Source organism: Melospiza georgiana, chromosome 23 (assembly GCF_028018845.1).
Source record: "Melospiza georgiana isolate bMelGeo1 chromosome 23, bMelGeo1.pri, whole genome shotgun sequence".
Lineage (NCBI taxonomy): Eukaryota > Metazoa > Chordata > Aves > Passeriformes > Passerellidae > Melospiza > Melospiza georgiana.
Window position 1 is genome coordinate 10,637,951 of NC_080452.1, and position 15,564 is coordinate 10,653,514.

At 50.2% G+C, this 15,564-nt stretch overlaps 1 long non-coding RNA gene across 1 annotated transcript; it reads left to right on the forward strand.

Annotated features, from left to right (window-relative positions):
* The first annotated feature begins 2,312 nt into the window (after positions 1–2,312).
* LOC131092917 (uncharacterized) lies at positions 2,313–2,863 on the forward strand. Its single transcript, XR_009115526.1, has 3 exons — positions 2,313–2,552; positions 2,648–2,691; positions 2,793–2,863. It is a non-coding gene; the product is annotated as an uncharacterized LOC131092917 (long non-coding RNA).
* The last annotated feature ends 12,701 nt before the right edge of the window (positions 2,864–15,564 follow it).

Here is a 15,564-nt window from a genome sequence, read left to right on the forward strand (position 1 = left end):
GCAGGTGAGGCCCCATTTGTCTCTGCAGCAGAAGTGTGTATGGTGACTGTGTTACAGCTCTGTTCTTTGTCTTTCTTTTTAGGAAGTAACTCTGGATACCAGCAGCCAAGGTGAGCAGCAGAGAGAAGTGGTTGTTATTGCTCAGCTCTGAAGCACAACAATTTTTCAGCAGATTCATTGTGTCACAAGAGGGATCTGCCCAGTGTCAAGGATGATGTTTGGGATTGAGGCTTCAGGTGAGTTGAGGATGGTGACTGGGAGAGGGAGGGTGATCAGGTATCCAGTAAGGAGTTCTTGGGAGGGGGTTTGCAGGCAGCAGGGTGAGAAAGGGTGTTTATTTGTTTATTTGAGGGCCCCCCCAACACAAGGCTGTTCAGAAGCCTAGCAGAGGCATTGCCATGTCTTAGAGCACACAAGGTCATCCACTGCACTCACAGCAATGCCATTTAACTTTGCCTTTCTCTAACCCAGGTGCCACTCCTATGGAAGGCCACATCCTTGGAATCAGGATGAAGCTGGAGCCTGAGGGAGCCAGGCACGCTCAGGAAAGGGCAAGTAGCTGCCTTGCTGGGATTTGGCCCACATAAGTCTGAACTCATACTTTGGTTTTGGTTTTCTTTATTGTAGCTGACCGGGAGGCTAACAGGCCATCACAGAGCCCTCCGAGGCAGACTCATTTCAGGTGCAGCGTGGATTCCCCTCACCAATCATCCAAAAGATAAGTTGGGGGCCATGGCCTGGAGATGGGAGTGTAGCAGGTTGGGAGTTCTTGGGGCAGAGTTAAAAAGCAGCAGAGGGAAAAGCATTCTTCTCCAAGGGCCTGTTAGGACAGCTAAAGGGAGAGGCTCTTCTTTTGATGGCAGCTTTCAGGCGGGCAGTGCAGAACAGCTCCGGTCTGTGTCCTGTTGTCTGGTGTGCTGTGTTCCCTAGTGTGTCTTTGGGGTCCCTTTTGCCCTCTTCCCTCGAGGCCCTCACCACAAGCATGATGTGTTGTGTTTGGTGTCCCCCTGTTTGTCACGTTCTGTGTCACGGGTGTCTGCAGGTATTTGTGCCGGAGCTGTTCTGCCCTGCCGCATGGCGTGCTGCAATGGGACAAGCCTGGGGAGTTGAAATTTGAATGTGGGCTCTACTTGGGCACTAGGTGCTATTCCTAGGTTTACATAAGGTGTTTCCAGCTTGAAAGTTAAAGTTATTGTGGAGGTGTGTGACATATGTTCTAACTTTCTTTCAGGTGTGGATGCATTGCATCCATGGCAGAGGGTCAGGGTTAGGAGGTGCTGGGCATTCCTAGGAGCATGGTGAGTAGCAGACTGGTGGGGTTTTGGCCGATGCGGTGCCAAGGTCAGGCACTGATGTTTGGTTCTCTTTAATCTAGCTGTCTGAGGGACACCAGCCCGGTGCCAGCAGGACCTTACCAGGTGACGAGGTGGCCTTTCTTTGCACCTGACACAGGCATCCCCTGATGTCTGAGAGATAAGCAGAGGGCTGCAACCCTCAGAGGGGATGAACGTGGGGTGCTTTGTCAGGACTCCCTGAGGTGGGGGTCTGAGTTGGCTCTGGCAATGAGGTTAGCCAAGATGTTGCCCCTTAGGCCCCATAAAAGCAAAGTCTCCCTTTTGGTCACAGTGCTGAGGTGCGCAGCAGGGCAGAGCAGTCCTGGTGTATCTTGTGTCACTTGTGTATTGTGTGTTTTCCTGGATATCTCATGTCTCTTATCTTAGCCCTGTGAGGGGCCTCTCAGAAACCTTTCCTAGCATCCGTGATCTCAGCGTTCCTCGCCCTGGCACCCATGCCATAGATCTTTTGACTGGGGAGCTCACACAGGCATCAGAAATGCATCTCTCTTTAGAAGCGTCCAGTCAAATGTCTTGTCATGTCTTGTTCTGAGCTGTACGGACAGCCATGCTGCGCAATGATCCATTATAGCAGAGTAGGACTTGTAAGGATGTGAGGTTAGGGAGAGGATTCTGACTGTAGGATTCTCGGGCATCCATCTTTGCAGTTTTTGGAATAAATCATTCTGTTTGCATCTTCTTCCTCCAGGGTTCTCTGAGCCTCATCAGCTCGCCATCAGCTTCAACTCTTCTTCTTTTGCATTCTCTCAGTCCTTGCAGCCATTTTCCTTGCTAAGAGATTTCCGTTCCTGTTGTGTCCCCAGTGTTTGTCACGTCTTGTCTGTCCTGTGTCACGGGTGTCTGCACACATTTGTGCTGGAGCTGCTGTTCTGCCCTGCTGCAATATGAGAAGTCTCGGGGACTTGGAATTTGTAATGTGTAGTTGGATTCTAGATGGGATTTGTAGATGGACACAGGATACGTGGAGCCCATAAGTTATCCTGCAGCCCTTTCACTTTCATCCTAACTTTCTTTTAGTTGCAGAAGGATAAATCCAGGGCAGAGCCCCCCATTCTGGGTGAGGGGATTCCCCTGTGAAGGTCAGTCACTGTTTGTCTCTGCAGAGGAAGCATAAATTGTGGCTGCTGCAGCTCTGCTCTTTGTCTTTATTTTTAGGAAGTCAAGGCAGAGAGCAGCTGTCAAGGCTGAGTGGGCAAGGTGAGCATTCAGTAGGGTACCGAAACAGTTGTTATTGCTGAGGTCTCAGTTTCTGGTGCAGCTCTAGGTATGTATTATTCCTCTTTTTATTTTAGATGGACTGCTTGCCATCTATCCTAGCCCAGCATGCCCATGCCAGGTGGGTTCAAGCTTAAGGTAGCAGTGTGGCATACTTGTCAGGGTTGGGAGGTTGTGTTTTCACAGTATCTCAGCATGCTTTTCTGCTTTGTTTCTTTGCAGGTGCTGTCGCTGCCCTAGGCATGCCGGGGAAGAGAGGAGGGCAGGTGACTCGGAGTTTAGGCGGGCTGATTCCTAGGTGAGCGTTATGCAGCAGCATGCTAAGTGTGTACATTTTCTTTTTGCAGGTATCTTCCAGGCGGCCTCTGGAGTCAAATCAAGACTTGAGGTGAGCTGGGGCAGGGGTGCGAAGGAGTCCCGGGGATTACTGTTTTTGAGGGCAATAGTCACGTTTTCTGTTTTGCCTTAGGTACCCTGGGCAGGCTTGTAGCCACAGCTTGGAAGCGGCAGCACCGAAGCGCACACATTGAGAACGTCTCAACGTCCACGTCCGACCGAGGATGGATTTTGTCTGCTTGTCTTCCAAAAGCTAAGTGTCGGGGCCAGTGGTTGGGAGAAGGGGAAAAGCCTTTACTATCACAGGAGGCAATCTGATGTCAGCTTAGCGGAGAGGTCTGTAGTGGGACAGGCTCCCTGGAAGTAAAGGGAGAGGGTTTCTCCTCAGCCTCACCAGAGCCTTTGCCGGGCAGGGCAGTTCCTACCCATCTCCACATTCTCGTGAACTTTGCGTCATCTGCCTTCCTCGACTTGAAGTCGTCACGGCTCTTTCCCCCGTGGAGCTTGCCTTCAGGTCCGGAGCTGTAGCCGCAGTCACCTGGCAGTCCGCTTCCTTCTCTAGGCTTGCTGAGCCTCTCGAGCATCCTCCTAACTGCTTTGGCCCTAACTTCCTTTAATGAGTTGCATTTCATCATCACGTGCCGTTGTCATAGGGCTTCCTTTCCCTTGGCCTCATTGGCCTCTGGCTCGTCTTGTGCTAGGACTCTCGGGTCCCTAAAGGGAAAGTGCCAAGCAGTTGCAACTTGTCTCTGTGTTATGTCATCTGTGTCTGTGTTATGGTGTGTGTGTCCATTGTCTTCCACGGCATAGGCCTTTGTTACATCTCAATGCTTTATCGGCTCTCTTCTGTGCCATGTTCTACTCACATTCCTTGCCGGATATCCCTTATTCCAGCATCTTTACATTTTTACTCTTTGAGACAGGAATGTCTCACAGGGACAAGATGTTCTCATCCATCTTCCTTCTCACTATCAGCTTTGGTAGTGGGTTTTTTTCCATTTTCTTGAACTTCTAGAGGGAGCATCTTACACCCTCCTCACGTGACTGCAGTAGTTCTATAGGTTCCATCTTCTCAAAGGATACAGGGCTCAATAAGTAATCTTCCAGAGAGTTTTCTTAAGTCGTGGTTTATATTGTATGTTCCTATGTTGGCTTATATTGTATGTACTTACATACAGTATAAGTACGTACAGTATAAGCCAGCATAGGTACATGCAATGTAAGTGCATCGCCTTATATTGTCTGTACTTACACTGCATGTAAGCATGTCGCCTTATATTGTGTGTACTTACACTCTGTGTACACTTGCACTGTATGCGTCAGCTTATATTGTGTGTAGACTGTACCACTTATGATCGGAGCTGCCCTGCCCTGGCACATAGTCACAGTTAGGTAGAACAGTTATAACAACTTTACTGTTCATCTGTCTTTTGTGGGATTTTGGGTAGAAAATTCATCAGTCCAGAGTGGGTACAAGTCCTAGCTGTCAGATAGCCACTTGTTGACCCTTCCTGTTGTCTCACAGGTCGCCGAGGCTGCTGATTTCCCCAGGATCTGCCATTTAGCTCAAGGAGCGGCAGCCAGAAGATGTGTCAAAGCACCTTCTTCAGCATCTCAGAGAAGGGCCACAGTGAGCGTGTAAGAAGGAGTGTGTGTGAGAGCACGTGGCTGTGTCTGTCTGCTCGTCTCTGCGTGTGTGAGCGCATGCTGACTGGATTTAACCTTGTGTATATGACTTTTGCTTTTCAGGTTTTGCAACTCATTGTTAAATTGAGAATAAAAAATCCCCAGCTGCCTTCCACCCTGGCTGCTTTTTTTTTTTTGGTCCCGGCCAAGTAAAAACCCAGAAAAATACTCCAAGATAGGCTAGAAAAGGCCCAAAAAACCCAGTAAAAAAACCCAAGATGGGCAAGAAAAACCCAGAAAAAAGCAGAAAAAACCCCAAAATGGGCAACAAAGAAACCCCACAAAAATCCAGGAAAAAAACTGCAAGATGGGGAAGAAAAAAATCAAGAAAAAACCCAGAACAATCCCAGGGAAAAAATCTCAAGAGGGGCAAGAGCAAACCCGGGAAAAAAAGCTAAAAACCCCAAGATGGGCAAGAAAAAACCAGGAAAAAAAAACCAAGATGGGCAAGAAAAGCCCAGAAAAAACCAAGGAAAAAAACCAAACATGGGCGAGAATACCCAGAAAAAAACCCCAAGATGGGCAAGAAAAACGGCAGAAAACACCCACAGAAAACCAGGAAAAAAACCTCAAGATGGGCAAGAAGAATCCCAAAAAACCCCCACAAGATGGACCAGAAAAAACGCAGGAAAAACCAGGAAAAATAAACCAGGAAAAAAAACGGAAAAAAAATCCCAAGATGGGCAAGGAAAAACCCAGAAAAAAACCAAGAACAAAAACCCCAGACTGGCAGGAAAAAAACGCAAAAAAAAAAAAACCAAGATGAGCAAGGAGAAGATCCTCAAAAAACCCAGAAAAATCACAGAAAATCCCCCCAAGATGGGCAAGAAAAAAAGCAAGATGGACCAGAAAAAAACCTGAAAAAACCAAGGAAAAAAAAAAAAAAAGGAAAAAAAAAAAGGGAAAAAAACCACCAAGATGGGCAAGAAAAAACCCAGAAAAAAACCCAGAAAAAAAATTCAAGATGGGCAAGAATAAATCTGGAAAAAACCCCGCAAGACTGGCAAAAAAACCCCAGGAAAAACTCCAAATTGGGAAGAAAAAAACGGTCGTAAAAGGTGCCGTAAAGCACGACTGTCGTAAAAGACGTCGTAAAGCGCGACTGTCGTAAAAGACGTCGTAAAGCACGACTGTCGTAAAAGGTGCCGTAAAGCACGACTGTCGTAAAAGGTGCCGTAAAGCGCGACTGTCGTAAAAGGTGCCGTAAAGCACGACTGTCGTAAAGACGTCGTAAAGCGCGACTGTCGTAAAAGACGTCGTAAAGCGCGACTGTCGTAAAAGACGTCGTAAAGCACGACTGTCGTAAAGAGGTCGTAAAGCGCGACTGTCGTAAAAGGTGCCGTAAAGCGCGACTGTCGTAAAAGACGTCGTAAAGCGCGACTGTCGTAAAAGGTGCCGTAAAGCGCGACTGTCGTAAAAGACGTCGTAAAGCGCGACTGTCGTAAAAGACGTCGTAAAGCGCGACTGTCGTAAAAGGTGCCGTAAAGCACGACTGTCGTAAAAGACGTCGTAAAGCGCGACTGTCGTAAAAGGTGCCGTAAAGCGCGACTGTCGTAAAAGACGTCGTAAAGCACGACTGTCGTAAAGACGTCGTAAAGCGCGACTGTCGTAAAAGACGTCGTAAATCACGACTGTCGTAAAAGGTGCCGTAAAGCGCGACTGTCGTAAAAGACGTCGTAAAGCGCGACTGTCGTAAAAGGTGCCGTAAAGCGCGACTGTCGTAAAAGGTGCCGTAAAGCGCGACTGTCGTAAAAGACGTCGTAAAGCGCGACTGTCGTAAAAGGTGCCGTAAAGCGCGACTGTCGTAAAGACTGCCGTAAAGCGCGACTGTCGTAAAAGACGTCGTAAAGCGCGACTGTCGTAAAAGGTGCCGTAAAGCGCGACTGTCGTAAAAGACGTCGTAAAGCGCGACTGTCGTAAAAGATGCCGTAAAGCGCGACTGTCGTAAAAGACGTCGTAAAGCGCGACTGTCGTAAAAGGTGCCGTAAAGCGCGACTGTCGTAAAAGACGTCGTAAAGCGCGACTGTCGTAAAAGGTGCCGTAAAGCGCGACTGTCGTAAAAGATGCCGTAAAGCGCGACTGTCGTAAAAAGTGCCGTAAAGCGCGACTGTCGTAAAAGACGTCGTAAAGCGCGACTGTCGTAAAAGACGTCGTAAATCACGACTGTCGTAAAAGGTGCCGTAAAGCGCGACTGTCGTAAAAGACGTCGTAAAGCGCGACTGTCGTAAAAAGGTGCCGTAAAGCGCGACTGTCGTAAAAGACGTCGTAAAGCGCGACTGTCGTAAAAGGTGCCGTAAAGCGCGACTGTCGTAAAAGACGTCGTAAAGCGCGACTGTCGTAAAAGGTGCCTTAAAGCGCGACTGTCGTAAAAGGTGCCGTAAAGCGCGACTGTCGTAAAAGGTGCCGTAAAGCGCGACTGTCGTAAAAGACGTCGTAAAGCGCGACTGTCGTAAAAGGTGCCGTAAAGCGCGACTGTCGTAAAAGACGTCGTAAAGCGCGACTGTCGTAAAAGGTGCCGTAAAGCACGACTGTCGTAAAAGGTGCCGTAAAGCGCGACTGTCGTAAAAGACGTCGTAAAGCGCGACTGTCGTAAAAGGTGCCGTAAAGCGCGACTGTCGTAAAAGACGTCGTAAAGCGCGACTGTCGTAAAAGACGTCGTAAAGCCCGACTGTCGTAAAAGGTGCCGTAAAGCACGACTGTCGTAAAGACGTCGTAAAGCGCGACTGTCGTAAAAGACGTCGTAAAGCCCGACTGTCGTAAAAGGTGCCGTAAAGCACGACTGTCGTAAAGACGTCGTAAAGCGCGACTGTCGTAAAAGACGTCGTAAAGCCCGACTGTCGTAAAGGTGCCGTAAAGCACGACTGTCGTAAAAGACGTCGTAAAGCACGACTGTCGTAAAAGGTGCCGTAAAGCACGACTGTCGTAAAAGGTGCCGTAAAGCGCGACTGTCGTAAAAGACGTCGTAAAGCGCGACTGTCGTAAAAGGTGCCGTAAAGCGCGACTGTCGTAAAAGACGTCGTAAAGCGCGACTGTCGTAAAAGACGTCGTAAAGCCCGACTGTCGTAAAAGGTGCCGTAAAGCACGACTGTCGTAAAGACGTCGTAAAGCGCGACTGTCGTAAAAGACGTCGTAAAGCCCGACTGTCGTAAAGGTGCCGTAAAGCACGACTGTCGTAAAAGACGTCGTAAAGCACGACTGTCGTAAAAGGTGCCGTAAAGCACGACTGTCGTAAAAGGTGCCGTAAAGCGCGACTGTCGTAAAAGACGTCGTAAAGCGCGACTGTCGTAAAAGGTGCCGTAAAGCGCGACTGTCGTAAAAGACGTCGTAAAGCACGACTGTCGTAAAAGACTGCCGTAAAGCACGACTGTCGTAAAGACTGCCGTAAAGCGCGACTGTCGTAAAAGGTGCCGTAAAGCGCGACTGTCGTAAAGACGCCGTAAAGCACGACTGTCGTAAAGAATGCCGTAAAGCGCGACTGTCGTAAAAGGTGCCGTAAAGCGCGACTGTCGTAAAGACGCCGTAAAGCGTTACTGTGCAAATTTTTCCGAAGAGCCGAACTTAAATGAGTTTAGACCAAGAGCCGAACCAAGCTGAACCTAGCCGAGTTTCATTAAACAGAACTGAACGTCGCCGCACCGCTGTGCCTGCAGTGCGCCTGTGCAGACAGCAGGGGGCGCTGTGCCTGCAGCGCGCCGGTGCACACAGCAGGGAGCGCTGTATAAAGTAAGTATGAAATATCAACTATCTATAAGAAGGAATAAACGCTCTATGTCACGTGCAGCAGTAGAAAATTTCAGGTTCCCAGGAAATAAATAGTTTTCTTTAAATCATTTTCATTTTGGAGTTTTTTTAATCCCAGATAGCCTGAAAGTTTCTACTGCTGCTTTTTTATTCTAAAGCTAGAAATGAAAACCAAGATTAGAAATACAGGGAAAGAAAGAAAGAAAGGAAGAGAAAGAAAAAAAGAAAATAAGGAAAGGAACTGAAAGGAAGAAAGAAGGAAGGAAGGAAGACAGACAAAAAAAACCAAAAACAAGGAGGGCAAGGAGAAACCTAGGGGGGAAAAAAAGAAAAAGAAAAGAAAAAAAAAAACAACAAAAAACAAACCCACAGAAGAAAACCAAGATGGGCAAGAAAAATCCCTGAAAACAGACCAGAGAAAAACCCCAAGAGGGGCAAGAAACAAAATCACAACAAAAAACCAAGATGGGGAAGAAAAAAAAAAAAAACAAACTGAAAAAAAACCCCCAAGGGGGGCAAGGAAAAACCAGAATAAACACCAAAATGGGCAAGAAGAAACGAAGAAAAAACCCCAAGAAATGCCAGAAAAAAATCAAGGAAAAAGGGAGTAAAAGCCCCAAGAAACAAGGCAAGAAAGAGAGGCAATAAAGGGCACAAAAACTCAAGACAAAAAAAAAACAAAAACAAGACATGCCAGAAAAACGTACGAAAATGGTTCTGCCAGGTGCGATCAAGGTGAGCGGGTTCAGATTCAGGTCCAGGAGATGAACAAGTGTCAGATTAGCTTGGGGCACTGCTGAGCAACGCAGCTGTGACAGGATTTATGTCTAAATACAGTTTAAATGAATTGGGGATTGTTTGGCTTTTATTGGGGTATGGGCTGGAGATTTCATAAAAAATATAAAACTAGAAATGCAAATATATCAGATATATGTCGATATCAATAAATATTTAATATATATTTATATAAGTAAAAGAAATATATTGTGTCAAAAGAATGTATCTATTATTATATAAAAAGGTATTCTCTCCAATATATATATCTATAAATATAACAAATGAAAATTACAAATATAGATGTGAATAGAATTATGACAAACAAAATTATTTTTAAAATTTTAAATGTGTTTTAAAGAAAGGGGTGTCTTAGCTTTTTATGTCGTTAGAGGCAGGGGTTTTATTTTAAATAATATAAGTACTATAGAAATGTAAATCGACATACAGAAATATATCTTTATATCTCTATATATTTATTATATAATAGCAAACTATGAATAGAAATAGAAATAGAAATCTATGTAAGTAACATGAAGAGATGCAATATATAATATAATTTTTATTATACAGTAATATAAATTCTAAATATACATGTGAATATAAATATGAAAAATATATGATGGGGGCTGGGAGCAGCCCAGGTGTGAGTGTGAGGATGATGAGGGGGTGGCTCCTGCCGGGGCGAGGCTGTTTTAGGGGGAGGCTTTGCCTCAGCTCCCTTTTGCATGGAGCTGCTGAGTGGAGGGGTTTATGGGCCGCTCCCGGCACTGTCTCATGGAAGGACTGCGAGAGCTTCTCACAGGGTCGGGGGGAACACCTGGATGCCTCCCAGACCCAAGCTGCCACCTCACCTGAGACGAGCTCGTTTGAGAGTCCCAAGCAGCTCCATCAATCTGCAACAGGGAACCTGGGGGGCTGAGTTTTGCTTACCTGGGCAAAGGGTCAGCATTAGTTTTAGAGAGCCGGTGGCCCGGAGTGGCTGTCTGTGTGACTTCTGATATTCTGCCTTGCACAGGATGCCTCCTAGATGTAAGCTGCCACCTCAGCCAAATCGAGCTCATTTGAGAGTCCCAAGTACCACCAGCAATCTGCAACAAGGAACCTGGGCGGCTGAGTTTGGCTTACCTGAGAAAAGAGACAGGACTAGTGTTCAGGAGCCTGTGGCCCGGAGTGGCCAGCCGTCTGCCTGCTGAAATTCTGCATTGCGCAGTATGCCTCCCAGACCCAAGCTGCCAGCACTGGAGAGTCAGGCTGCTTTGAGGGCCCCCAAATGTGTCCAGCAATCTGCCATCAGGAACCTGAGCTGGTGAGTTACACTTACCTGTGTAAAGGGCAGCATTGGTGTTGAGGACTCAGGGGCCCTTAGTGACAGGCTGTCTGCTGAAATTCTGCATTGCGCAGGCTGCCTCTCAGAGCCAAGCTGCCACCTCAGCCGAGTCGAGCTCGTTTGAGAGTCCCAAGCGCCTCCACCAATCTGCAACTAGGAACATGGGGGGCTGAGATTTTCTTACCTGGGTAAGGGGCAGCATTAGTTTTCAGGAACCTGCGGCCTGGAGGGGCCGGCTGCCTGCTGAAATTTCACATGGCGCAGGATTCCTCCCAGAGCCAAGCTGCCACCTCACCTGAGTCAAGCTCATTTGAGGGTCCCAAGCGCCTTGAGCAATCTGCCACCAGGAACTTGGGCTGCTGACTTTTGCTTACGTGGGGAAAGGGTCAGCCCTAATGATCAGGGGCCTGTGGTCTGAGTGGCTGGCCGTCTGCCTGCTGAAGTTCTCCAGTGCGCAGGATGCCTCCCGGATCCAAGCTGCCACCTCAGCTGAGTCGAGCTTGTTTGAGAGTCCCAAGCGCCTCGAGGAATATGCCACCAGGAACTTGGGCTGCTGACTTTTGCTTTCCTGGGGAAAGGGTCATCATTAGTTTTCAGGAGCCTGTGGCCCGGAGTGGCTGTCTGTGTGCCTTCTGAAATTCCGCATTGCGCAGGATGCCTCCCAGACGTAAGCTGCCACCTAAGCCGAGTCGAGCTCGTTTGAGAGTCCAAGCACCACCAGCAATCTGCAACAAGGAACCTGGGCATCTGAGTTTTGCTTATCTGGGGGAAGTGTCAGCATTACTGTTCAGGAGCCTGGGGACCAGAGTGGCCGGCTGTCTTCTGAAATTTAAGATTGTGCAGGATGCCTCCCAGACCCAAGCTTCCCCCACTGTAAAGTCAGGCTGGTTTGAGAGTCCCAAGTAACTCCAGCAATCTGCCATCAGGAACCTGTGCTGGTGAGTTACACTTCCCTGTGTAATGGGCGGCTTTGGTTTTCAGGGCCGAGGGGCCCTTAGTGGCCGGCTGGCTCTTCATATTCTGCAGTGCGCAGGATGCCTCCCCGACCTCAGCTGCCACCACCGCAAAGTCAGGCTGGTTTGAAGGTCCCAAATGGGCCCAGCAATCTGCCATCAGGAACCTGAGCTGGTGAGTTACACTTCCCTGTGTAAAGGGCGGCTTTGGTTTTCAGGGCCCAGGGGCCCTTAGTGGCCGGCTGACTTCTAAAATTCCACATTATGCAGGATGCCTCCCAGACCCAAGCTGCCACCTCACCTGAGTCAAGCTCATTTGAGAGTCCCAAGCGCCTTGAGCAATCTGCCACCAGGAACTTGGACTGCTGACTTTTGCTTACGTGGGGAAAGGGTCAGCCCTAATGATCAGGGGCCTGTGGTCTGGAGTGGCCGGCCGTCAGCCTGCTGAAGTTCTTCATTGCGCAGGATGCCTCCCAGACCCAAGCTGCTGCCACAGCCGAGTTGAGCTCGATTGAGAGTCCCAAGCGCCTCGAGGAATATGCCACCAGGAACTTGGGCACCTGACTTTTGCTTACCTGGGGAAAGGGTCAGCATTAGTGTTCAGGAGCCTGGGGACCAGAGGGGCCGGCTGTCTTCTGAAATTTAAGATTGCGCAGGATGCCTCCCCGACCAAAGCTGCCACCACCGCAAAGTCAGGCTGGTTTGAGGGTCCCAAGTGCCTCCAGCAATCTGCCATCAAGAACCTGAGCTGGTGAGTTACACTTCCCTGTGTAAAGGGCAGCTTTGGTTTTCAGGGCCCAGGGGCCCTTAGTGGCCAGCTGACTTCTGAAATTCCACATTGCGCAGGATGCCTCCCAGACCCAAGCTGCCCCCACCGTAAAGTCAGGCTGGTTTGAGAGTCCAAAGTAACTCCAGCAATCTGCCATCAGGAACCTGTGCTGGTGAGTTACACTTCCCTGTGTAATGGGCGGCATTTGGTTCCAGTGCCCAGGGGCCCTTAGTGGCCGGCTGGCTCTTCATATTCTGCAGTGCGCAGGATGCCTCCCCGACCCCAGCTGCCGCCACCGCAAAGTCAGGCTGGTTTGAAGGTCCCAAATGGGCCCAGCAATCTGCCATCAGGAACCTGAGCTGGTGAGTTACACTTCCCTGTGTAAAGGGCGGCTTTGATTTTCAGGGTCCTGGGGCCCTTAGTGGCCGGCTGACTTCTGAAATTCCACATTGCGCAGGATGCCTCCCAGACCCAAGCTGCTGCCACAGCCGAGTTGAGCTCGATTGAGAGTCTCAAGCGCCTTGAGCAATCTGCCACCAGGAACTTGGGCTGCTGACTTTTGCTTACGTGGGGAAAGGGTCAGCATGACTGTTCAGGAGCCTGGGGACCGGAGGGGCCGGCTGTCTTCTGAAATTTAAGATTGCGCAGGATGCCTCGCCGACCAAAGCTGCCACCACCGCAAAGTCAGGCTGGTTTGAAGGTCCCAAATGGGCCCAGCAATCTGCCATCAGGAACCTGTGCTGGCGAGTTACACTTCCCTGTGTAAAGGGCGGCTTTGGTTTTCAGGGCCCAGGGGCCCTTAGTGGCCGGCTGACTTCTGAAATTCCACATTGCGCAGGATGCCTCCCAGACCCAAACTGCCACCTCAGCCGAGTCGAGCTGGTTTGAGAGTCCCAAGCGCCTCCACCAATCTGCAACAAGGAACCTGGGGGTTGAGTTTTGCTCACCTGGGTACAGGGTCAGCATGTGTCTTCAGGAGGCTGGGGACAGGAGTGGCCGGATGTCTGCTGAAATTTCACATTGCACAGGATGCCTCCCAGACCCAAGCTGCCACCACCTAAAAGTCAGGCTGGTTTGAGGGTCCCAAATGGCTCCACCAATCTGACATCAGGAACCGGAGCTGGTGAGTTCCACTTCCCTGTGTAAAGGGCATTATTGGTATACAGGGCCCAGGGGCCTTTAGTGGCCGGTTGCATTCTGAAATTCTGCAATGCGCAGGATCCCTCCCAGACCCAGGCAGCCACCTCACCTGAGTCGAACTTGTTTGAGACTCCCAAGCTCCTACAGCAATATGCCATCAGGAACCTGGGCTGTTGAGTTTTCTTCTTCTGGGAAAGGGCTGGCAGTGGTGTTCCGGAGGTCTTGCCTGGAGTGGCTGTCTGCCTGCTGAAATTCCGCATTGCGCAGGATGCCTGCCGGACCAAGGTGCCTCCACCGCAGAGTCAGGCTGGTTTGAGGGTCCCAAATGGCCCCAGAAATCTGCCATCAAGAACCTAAGCTGGTGAGTTACACTTCCCTGTGTAAAGGGCAGCATCTTTTTTCAGGGCCCAGGGGCCCTTAGTGACCTGCTGCGTGCTAAATTTCTGCATTACGCAGGATGCCACCCTGACCCAAGCTGCCACCGCTGCAGAGTGAGGAGGCTTTGAGGCTCCCAAATGGCTTCAGCAATCTCCCATCAGGAACTTGGGGTGCTGAGTTTTCTTCTTCTGGGACAGGGCTGGCATTTGTGTTCAGGAGGCCCTGACTGGATTGGCTGGCTCCCTGCTGATATTTCTGCTTTGCCAAACGTGCCTCCCAGACCGAAGCCGGCACCAGTTCCAACTCCAGCTGCTTTGTCCTCGGCACGTGTCTCCTGCCATCAGGAACCCGGGTGGCTGGGTTACATTTCCCTGCGTAATGGGCAGCATTTTTGTCCAGTGCCCAGGGGCCCTTAGCGGCCGGCCGCCCGGTGAAATTCCGCATCGGGCAGGATGCCTCCCGCACCCCAGCTGCCACCACCGCAAAGTCAAGCTGGTTTGGGAGTCTCAAGTGGCTCCAGCAATCTTCCTTCAGGAACCTGAGCTGCTGAGTTACACTTCCCTGTGTAAAGGGCAGCATTGGTGTCCCGGGCCCTTAGTGGCCCGTAGTGGCCTGCTGCGTCCTGAAATTCTGCATTGGTCTGGATGCGTCCCAGCCCCAAGCTGCCACCTGTGCCTAGTTGATCTTTTTGAGAGTCCCAAGCGCCTCGAACAATATGCCACCAGGAACTTGGGTGGCTGAGTTTTCCTTATCTGGGAAAAGGGACAGGACTAATTTTAAGGATCCCGTGGCCCGGAGTGGCCGGCCGTCTGCCTGCTGAAGTTCTGCATCGCTCAGGATGCCTCCCCGACCAAAGTTGCCACCTCACTCGCGTCGAGCTCATTTGAGAGTCCCAAGTGCCTCCACTAATCTGCAACAAGGAACCTGGGGGGCTGAGTTTTGCTTACCTGGGAAAAGGGACAGCACTAGTGTTTAGGAGCCTCTGGTCCAGAGGGGCTGGCTGTCTGCCATCTGAAATTCTGCAACGCACAGTATGCCTCCCAGACCCTAGCTCCCTGCACCGCAAAGTCAGGCTGGTTTGAAGGTTCAGAATGTCCCCAGCAATCTTCCATGAAGAACCCGAGCTGGTGAGTTACACTTACCTGGGGTAACGGGCGGCATTTGTGTCCAGGGCGCAGGGGCCCTTTGTGGACGGCTGTCTGGTGAAATTCTGTATCGCACAGGATCCCTCCCGGACCCAAGCTGCCACCGCCGCCAAGTCAGGCTGGTTTGAGGGTCCCAAATAGCTCCAGCAATATTCCATCAGGAACCTGGGCTGCTGAGTTTTCATTTTCTGGGACAGGGCTGGCGTTGTTCAGGAGGCCTTGCCTCGAGCGGCTGACTGCCTGCTGAAATTCTGCATTGCCAAATGTGCCTCCCAGACCCAAGCCGGCACCAGTTCCAAGTCCAGCTCCTTTTCCCTCGGCACGTGTCTCCTGCCATCTGCCATCAGGAACCCGGGTGGTTGAGTAACGCTTCCCTGAGAAATGGGCTGGCGTTCCCGTTCAGGGGCCGGGGGCCCTTAGTGGACGGCTAGCTCCTGAAATTCCACATTGCGCAGGATGCCTCCCAGATCCAAGTTGTCACAGGTGCTGAGTCGAGACGATTTGAGACTCCTAAGCGCCTCCAGCAATTTGAAATCAGGAACCCGGGTTGCTCGGTTTTCTTTACCTGGGAAAAGGGTCAGCATTAGTGTTCAGGGGCGTTTGGCCCGGAGTGGCCGGCTGTTTGCCTTCTGAACTTCTGCATTTCCCAATCTGCCTCCCAGACCCAGTTGGCCCCTGTCCCAATACCAGCCGCTTTGGCCTCGGCACGTGTCTCCTATCTCCCATCGGGAACCTGGCAGCT